The 10,000-nt window shown below is 41.0% G+C and overlaps 1 protein-coding gene across 1 annotated transcript in view; it reads left to right on the forward strand.

The window, feature by feature from the left end:
- The window catches only part of LOC145393997 (organic cation transporter protein-like), a 114,449-nt gene that overhangs the window by 78,848 nt on the left and 25,601 nt on the right, over positions 1 to 10,000 (forward strand). The gene's annotated exons all lie outside the window — the stretch shown is intronic.

Genomic DNA, 10,000 nt, shown 5'->3' on the forward strand with positions numbered 1-10,000 from the left:
GAGAAATGGCATTGGGGGGTTCGCACTCAAAAACAATACAGCACAGGGAACCTGCCCCGTCCCATCGACATATGGGTACGTTGCAACATTTTGCATTTGCCAGTCCCGGCGATGTACTGGTACGTCGTGCAATTGCAAGGTCCCTAATTTGCACAATTTTCAATTTTTGTGCGTGATTTTTCGTACGTATATACGGGACACCTTCCTCTATTCCTCTACAAGATGCCAAGCAGGGACAATGCCTTACACCACATAACCTCCCCCCTCCCCCCCTCACGCCATTGTCTCGGCAATTCACCTGTTACCAGTGACCTGGCCAGTAAAGATATTCAGGGCCAGAGTGATTCCCCAATCGATGACAATGTGGAGGACAAAGTTTACATAACATTAGAAGAAGAAACAGTCAGAAATAATGATCAGGTAATGTGGCAAAAGAAGGTCAGGTATGGTGATGAGTTAGTGAGTGAAACAATGCTTATCATGCCTATATTACTGTTTGAAAACCAATATACTCTCGTACTACATGTAAACTCGTACCAAGTAAATAAATAAATACCGTTTATGAGTTGTGTGAAATAGTTACCCTCCCATAGAACGCGTTTTCTTTGGTGCCAGCCTGTTAGAAAACCCAGTCAGGTAAGGAGGTACTCCTACCTGGATCGAGTATTTTAAACCTCAGGTGAGCGATTTTCCTATGAATTTTCGATGTTTCTCACAAAAAGTGGAGGTTTTAGCCAAAAATTTTTTTTTTGAAAATACCTCGGGATTGGGGGTTGTCAGAGTTGCAAAATAGCTCAGGACGTGACGGGTTAACAATCTCAGTGGATAACTAGGACATGAACCATTAGCTTTCCAAAACAATACAGTAAAGTAGCTCGAACATAGGACACCACAGAATTAGTCAAAGCACCAGGGTTTTGTGACCACATGGTCAGAAGAGTGGAGTACACAAGCACGTCTTGATTCAACGACATCCAGAGGCGAGAATGAGAGCGTGGCAGTATTCTTGATGCACTGGATAAGCCATGCCCATGACGGTTTCTGATTGGCTGGTGTGTAGTGGGCATTTTCATTGGCTCCTGCTTTTTGAGATTTCCCCTGGCACGGGTTAGCTACCACTAACGAGCTGGTTGAGATTCCTCAGTGCTGGATATTGCATTGGACCGCCAGTTACATCCCATTTCTGCACTGGATGTTGCATAATTTAGCCAGATATTTCTTTAATGGAGCCAAGATAGCTGCGCTTGATAGTGCGTTGGGCTGGATGTTGTGCCGATGGATAATTGAGAGTTTTTGTATTCAATTTAAAAAAATATATGAAAAATAACAATATAAAAAAATGAGAAAGATCATGAAGTTCAACCCATCACACACATATAAAAGATATTACTAGAATGTCTAATTATAAAATGATTGAAAACTAATATTTTGAAAATATAAATGATTTGTAATATTGGAACCAATAGAGTAAAATTATCCTTTAATAAAAAGATGAAAAATAATCAAAAATAAAAGTTGTATAGTATAAAATTATAAAATGATAAAAGATAGAGTAATAAAACACAATGAGAAAATAGAAAAAGTTCAGTGTCAGGTAAAATATATAAAACACTTTTAAGTTATATACTTATAATACTTTTCAAATGTCTCTAATGAAAAAAAAAAAAATAACAGTCTACATCAATCTCACACCCGTATGACAAATGAACTAAAATCCAAAGAAAATACATGGACCCCTCCTATCCTCACGTCATTGTACCCATATTATGAGATGTTATATCATCCATACTTTCTCCAATACATCCATTTCATACACATTTCTGAACAGGGGAACAACACCCTGGATAAAGATGCCATTAAATAAATATGAAATAATAAATTTAATAAGGGGATTGTAAATTTTGGGGGGTATTTTTACGTACCTTGCTTGGATCAGAACTGTGTGGTGTTTTATTAGCGTCTGTTTACAGTTATTAGCCGTTATTTGGCTACTAGCATGAATACGAACACCATACATTTTTTTCCCCAGAGTCTTTTTGTATACGACTTCATAATATTTGAAAATATTTGTTTTAAATTTTTTTTTACGGTAATGGTAGAAGTATTGTAGTAGTAGTAGTAGTAGTAGTAGTAACAATAGTAGTGTAGTAGTAACAGATTCATCTGAATAAGAGCAAATGAGTGCATCTAAACTCTGGTGAATAATAATAATAATAATAATAACAGGCCTCCCCAAGGAGAGAATCGCACCAGCTGCTAGCCGATACATATCTAGCTCGGCTCGGAATATGACCTTGACCATGACCTTGACCCACTTTCACCTCTTTCGAACTCATAAGAGATTTTCATCTCTACTATAAGCTGTCCATTCTGGATATTTCAGTTAGCCACGCCCCCTTCCCGTAGTGCCTGACAGTTAACGTACTGCATGCAGGACTGTAGGTGATCACTTACCATCTGACCACAGAGCTGCTAACATCTCTTAACAACATTCATTGCATGATATAAGAATGTTTTGATACCTGTCAGTCTGCAGTTATTTGTGCTAGAGGAGGTAGAGGATTTTTTATGCAAGGATTTGCGAGCACATCGAATTATATTTTTGGATGGTGTGCCCTACCACCTCTCACTTGCTTGTCTTTGTGCACTGCAGTCCCCCCCCCCTTCTCTCTCTCTCTCTCTCTCTCTCTCTCTCGTGTTGCCAACTGTCGCTCAGTGCAACTCAGCCTCAGCTGCCTGAACACCACTGTACATTAATTAAGAGAGAGAGAGCGGGAGACGGGGGGTGAGGAATGCAGTACCCAGAGACAAGAGAGGGAGAGGTAGCAGGGCACACCGCCCAAACATACAAGTCAATGTACTCACAAATCTTTCAATAAAAAATTCTTTATCTCAGCTTTGCCATCTATCTGTCTACATACCTAGGCTGCTTCCCCCCCGGAAAGGGAGGTAGCCGAGACAGGACGACACACTCCCAATTCACTCATCCACTCAAACACATTCATTCGCATCTTAGCCCCAAAGGGAAGAAGGGACAGATCCTCACTGCACCACACAGCATGAGGGTCAACTGCACAGTGCAATCAGTGACATCCGCAGCAGGGCTTGACAGCAGAGCTGTTTTACCCATGCCACATCATAATAGACCCATCCCTTTACCCACACCTGACCTGATCAGCTGATCAGACAAATGCGGGAGAATATTCCCTCAGGGCTGCGTCATCATTTATTCATTCACAGTTTCTCTTCATTCATTTCTCTGATGCACAGCCACTCTTCCTTGCTCAACAGACATCCCTTTCGCATCTAATGCTCTCTTCACACTGTCCATCCATCCTCTTCGTGGTCTTCCTCTCAGCCTTACACCTCTCACATCAGACCTAGTTATGTATTTCACCAATCGCTCATTATCCATTCTTTCCATACGCCCAAACCATCACAACACTCTCTGCTCACCTCGATCAGCCATCTCCCGCACAACTCCAGTTCTCCTTTGCACTTCATCATTTCTTACTCGATCCATATGTGTCACTCCACACATACTCCTCAGACACTCCTCCATGACATTCAAACGTTTCCTCTCTGCTACACCCATATTCCATGTTTCTGCCCAATATAAAACAGTTGGTACCACAACACCCTCATAGAGCTCTCTTTTTACATCCATTCTAAGGGAACGAAATCTAAACACTTTTTTCATTCCTCCAAGCACCTTTCCTACTTCATTTATTCTGAACTTCACTTTTGCATCTCTTCTTCCATCCACAGCAACATGTGACCCTAAATACATAAAACGTTCTACCTCCTCAAGCAACTCACCATTCAAAACTATATTCATCCTCCTACCGTCTACTAACCTCGTACACTTCATCACTTTACTGTTATTCTCATGTACTTTCAATTTTCTCCTTTCACACACCCTTCCAAACTCGTCTACCAACTGTCTCAATTTCTCTTCTAAAGCAGCCACCAGTGCAGTATCACTTGCAAACAGCAGCTGCTTCTGATTCCACTCTCTGCCATCAACATTCACCAGACTCAGCCCTCCACCTAACACTCTTGCATTTACCTCGCTTACAACACCATCCATATAACTATTAAACAACCAAGGCGACATAACACATCCCTGCCGCAGCCCCACTCTCACGTGAAACCAGTCATTCACAGTATTTCCCACTCTTACAAATGCTCTGCTACTAACATAAAAACTTTTCACCCCTTTTAGTAACCTACCATCAAGTCCATACGATCTTAAAACGGTCCACAAAGCCTCCCTATCATTTCTATCATACGTTTTCTCTAAATTCATGAATGCCCAAAACATATCCTTACCTTTCACTAAATACTTTTCACACACCTGTCTCACAGCAAACACTTGATCCACGCATCCCCTCCCTCTCTTAAAGCCACACTGCTTATCACCAATCACTTCCTCTGTACCCTCTCTAACTCTTTTAATCAACACTACCATATACCTTACCTACAACACTCAACAGACTTATACCCCTAAAGCTAGTACATTCATGCTTATCACCCTTACCTTTATACAATGGGACCACACAAGCACATGCCCAGTCAACTGGCACCATACCATTCACAAAGCACACATTCAACAATCTTACTAACCAGTCAACAATAGTCACTCCACCACCCTTCAGGCATTCCACAGCACACCCAACCATACCTGCAGCTTACCCTGTCTTCACCTCCTTTACTGCCTCGTGCACTTCCTCCTTCGTGATCAAAGAATCATTCAACTCTGCCAACACATTTATTCCTTGCACCCTTCCATCCGCCACAGTCTCAGCCTCCCTTTCCTCCTCTACATTTAACAATCTCTCAAAATACTCCACCCATCTCTTCCTTACTGCATCCATCTCAGTTAACATCCTTCCATCTTTTGCTTTTACTCACTCTTCCTGCCCAGATTCTCCCTTTTGCACTCTTTTCACCTCCTTCCAAAACATTTTCTTATTCTGTTGTAATTTCTCAGTCAACCGCCTACCCCACCTCTCATCTGCTGCCACTTTAGCATCACACACAGCTCTTCTAGCCCTGTTCCTCTTTTCCTTATACCCCTCATATGACACCTCATCCTTCCTCTGCAACCACACTTCATATGCACGTCTCTTCTCAGCCACAGCCATACGTACTTCCTCGCACCACCATTCACTTCCCTTTCATACACCACCACCCACTTGTCTCACACCACACACCTCATCTGCATGCCCCACCACATCACTCTTAAACAACTGCCATTCCTCCTCTACACTGCCATTTTCCTGATTTTTCACTGCGTTCCACTCATCTTTCAATTTCTCCTGATACTCTATCTTTTTCTCTCTTTTATCCAACTCACTCACGTTCAAAACCTTCCTGCCGCACCTAACTCTCCTAGTTCTCACCCATCTCTTACATACGCTTAACTTTCCCTCCACCAGATAGTGGTCAGACATACCTCCACCCTCCCCTCTCAGAACTCTTTCATCCAGCAATCTTCCTATTACATTCCTGGACACAACCACATAGTCCATCAGTGCTCTCTCAACAACCCTTCCACCCTCCTGTCTCACTCATGTATACTTATAAATTTCTTTCTTCTCAAACAGGGTATTTCCAATCACCATCTCTCACTCAACACACATCTCTATCATTCGTTCCCGGTTTTCATTTTTTCCATGCACACCATGCATACCAACTACACCTCCAACTGCTACATTTCCCACTCCAGCATTCAGATCTTCCGTCATTACCAAATTCACATTCGCTCCAGAACTTTGCAGACACTCATCAACATCATTCCAAAAAGACACCCTCTCTTCTTCATCCCTTTCACTACCAGGCCCATATGCACTCATACTTTTCATAAAATTTGAAGTGATGATGGTAATGATAATTTTTTTTCTGACAGTTCTTACTTGATTCTTGAATTGTTTCAGTAGTTGCTGTAAAAATCAGTGATAAGTAAAAAGTGGTATCAACATTTTAAAGCCATTCTTCATCTTATTCTCGCACTCATTTTATTACTATAGCCTCTCTCTACCTTTTGGAAATTAATTTCCACAGACAAAACATGAAAATAGTGGTGTAAGGGAAAATTATGTAGCACAAATAACTGCAGATCTACAGGTATTCTTGAATTGATTCGATAGTTGCTGTAAAAATCAGTGATAAGTAAATAGTGGTATCAACATTTTTTAGCCATTCTTTAACCTATTCTCGCCCTTATTTTATTGCTTTAGCCTTTCTCTACCTTTTGGATATTAATTTCCACAGACAAAACACTCACGAAAATAGTGGTGTATGGGAAAATTATGTAGCACAAATAACCTGAGATCTACAGGTATTGAAAAAGTTTTATATCACGTGATAAATATTGTTATGAGTTGTTAGCAGCTCTGTGATCAGACAGTGATAACTTACAGCCTTGCCAGCAGTAAGATAACTGTTAGGTGCTGGGGGAAGGGGACGTGGCTTACTGAGATATCAAGAATGGATAGCCTTTACACACCTGTAAAATTTTGTGATGATATCTTGGGCGGTTGCGAAGCTATCGTGGTAACTGACAGACAGACCTTGACCTACTTTCACCAATTTCAAAATCGTGATTTTTTTTTTTTTCTGCTACACACCTGTAAAATTTTTTGATGATATCTTGAGAAGTTGCGAAGTTATGTGCTAACACACACACACACACACACACACACACACACACACACACACACACACACACACACACACACACACACACACACAAAATGAGAACAATACCAGCTTTGCAGTCACTGCTGGTAATAACATCTACAACAATTACTCATTACCTGTTCATATTGTGTAGCCATAACAACGAAGCTTTGTCATAACTATCTGTTGGTAGTTAGTTATTTAGGGCTTTGTGAGCACTGCCCACTTTTAGAGGCATTAGGCCATATATAACACTCATAAAGACAAAAAGAAAAAAAAATACAAGGCAGGAGACAAGTCAGCCAGGCGGTCAGGAAGCATGAAATAAAAGGCTTTAACACTGGCAAGATGTACAGTCTCCCCCTGGACAATCATGCTAGATGGAACCCACTCACCCAGGTCGTCTACCTGGAGATCGTAAAGGGTCTTATAGGACGATTCTCTGGACTGGCACGACTGGGTGTGGCCTACAAGTCAGGAGGTGTTGGTAGGCAGGCACATTGAGCCGAACTTTAGAGGTCTTGAGTGAAGGGTGAGATGGGGCACCCTTCGCTGCTAGAGATGAGGGCTCACGGACATCCGCTGTGGCCGAGGAGTCGGTCAATGCATCCTCGGCCATGGAAGTGGAGTCAGAAGAAGAGTCTTGCCCCTCACCAGTCACTGGCAGCTGGTGGTGGTCACAGGAGGATCAACAGCCATGTCCATGGTCTGGTCCAGGACTGGGTCAGAAATAGAAGACGGGCAGTTTTGGTGATTTAATGGGACATCAAGCCGCAGCCACTTCCTTGGTGTTTTGCGGTAATCAATAGGCTGCAGCGATCAGGCCTTATGCTCTCGATGACAACGGGAGGTGGGGCGTACGTCACGGGTGAAGCACTCGGGAATGACAGTTAATAATAATAATAATAATAATAATAATAATAATTAGAAGACTGCTACTCTCAGAGACAGTTACTGATCACCAATGAGGATATTGCTGACAGTCACGACTTATGTTATTTTGTAATAACACAAAAACCGTTGATCAAACTGCCACCAAAAAGTATACAGACCTGGTTCAGGACCAGACAAAACATCTAGAGCCAAGAAGTGTCTCATGTAATGTTTTTTTCTTATATGGAAGAGCAATTGAAAAGTAGGGTGTACAAAATATAATAATGTCACTCATCAACGATTTTCTAATTTTTATCCCTGCAATTGTTTGGAGAATATTGTTATAATGGGATTTCCTTCCATGGTCATGGATCTATAATAGTCTGGGTTAAAACTAAGATTGAAAATTCATGATTTTTTTAGACTTTTGGATCTGTAACCTTGAAAAGTAGGCCAAGGTCACTGAAACTGAGTCATTAGAATGGGGTCATGGTACTGTATATCATCAGTAAGTATGATGAAAATTGGAGGCGAAAAGTGACGGAATAATATTCATCATCATCATCATCATAATCATCATCATCATCATAATCATCATCATCAACATCATCATCATCATCATCATCATCATCATATCATCATCATCATCATCATCATCATCATCATCTAATACTACGTTGCCCCATAAGGAGCCCAGGGCTAGGAAAGTTGGTCCTGGCATTTAAGATGAGAGTGACAAGCCTCACTCATCCCTGAGTGGCATTACGTGAGCAATAAACCCCAACCATCCCTTGGATATAAACCTTCACCGGTTCAATCCGACTGGAGCACCTTATTACCCACTAAACCACCAGGAGCCTAAATTTGGTTATATGGTTACCACCCAGCGTAGTAAATGGTTTCCTGGTGTACAGGAAACCATTTGGCTTGCCACTCAGTGTAGAGTCACCCACAGGCAGAAGGAAGAGGAAATAATGAAGGAAAGAAAGACACAAGAGAGAGTGTAAAGTCACCCGCAGGCAGAAGAAAGAGGATAGAATAAAGGAAAGAAAGAAGAGGATGGATGGAAAGAAGGATGGAGGAGAGGAAAGGGCAGACACCCGAGAGCAGCACTACATCAAATGGGTGGATGGTGAGCGCCCCCACCTACTACAATGTAATAATAATAATAATAATAATAATAAGAAGAAGAACTAGAATTATGAAACTAATGAAGCAAAATTCAAAGAACTCCACATTTCATATGAATATATATTTATCATTGTAGACCTTATTAAGGGACATTTGGTATGAATTTCAGTTTTTTTTTTTTAATGGAATTTATATTTATATATATATATATATATATATATATATATATATATATATATATATATATATATATATATATACAGGGCGTTAATGCGGTGCTAGTGTTAGGGAAAGAAAAAGTTGTGCCAAAAGAGGTCAGCAATCAAGATACATCACTCCCAGGGATGTCCCCACCAGGAGGAGGGGGGGGGCCGCCCCCTCAATGTTTGTGTCTGAGTTGGTAAAGACATTGCTAAGTTGGTTAAAAGTGGAGAGTGGAGGCTTTTTTTTTTTTTTACTTAGATGGAGAGGTCTCCGAGAGGACAAAATATTTTTTACATATGTTTCTCTCTCTCTCTCTCTCTCTCTCTCTCTCTCTCTCTCTAGAAAGAGAGAGAGAGAGGACACAATAAGAAATATCCTAGTTTCCTTTCTGTTACGAGAATAGTCTAAGCCCAAATCAAGTACCGTATTAATCAAAGTGCCTGAACGTGGACCCCCTTCACTCATAGAACGGTGGCGAGGGGGAGGGGGAGGTGGGGCAAGTTTGTATGCATCCTGCTACTGATCTGGTCATAAATAACTCCAAATATCATGTCTGGGTCAATTAGTTTAATCAGACTTTTAAATAATTTATATGGTGTCCATTTTCTTGTCAGCAATAATTCAGGTTTAGGTCCAAGTTCAGGTGGCTTTACTTAAGTACTGTACAAGCAAAAGTATTCTATTTTTTAAAACTCCAAGTGCAAGTACTCAAAAACTGTACTTAATAACAACTGTCCAAGTACAAGTACTTAATACGATACCTATTTAGCTGGTCAAACCGTAATGCCGAATGGATCCAGTTGGTCAAAATTGTCCTTACCTTCCCCCCCGCAATCGCTTCCTCCTCGGGCGATCGCTGATCACTCCTGAAAGTTTTGTCTCTCTCTCTCACGGTCTTGGAATGCCAGCCTTCTAGATCTTCCCCCCTCCCTTGAAAGATAAAGGAAAGAAATAATATCTACAACATCAATAAGAGATCCACAATGTGAAGTTCTTAATTATAATAATTATACTGACAGATACAAGATCTCCACCTATGGCAATAAGGGTAGATCAATAATAATAATAGTAAAATCACTAACATTAACACTAATGAATGCCTCCCCAC

Source organism: Coenobita brevimanus, chromosome 3, assembly GCF_032717465.1.
Source record: "Coenobita brevimanus isolate Jiangsu-jjx chromosome 3, ASM3271746v2, whole genome shotgun sequence".
Taxonomy (NCBI): Eukaryota; Metazoa; Arthropoda; class Malacostraca; order Decapoda; family Coenobitidae; genus Coenobita; species Coenobita brevimanus.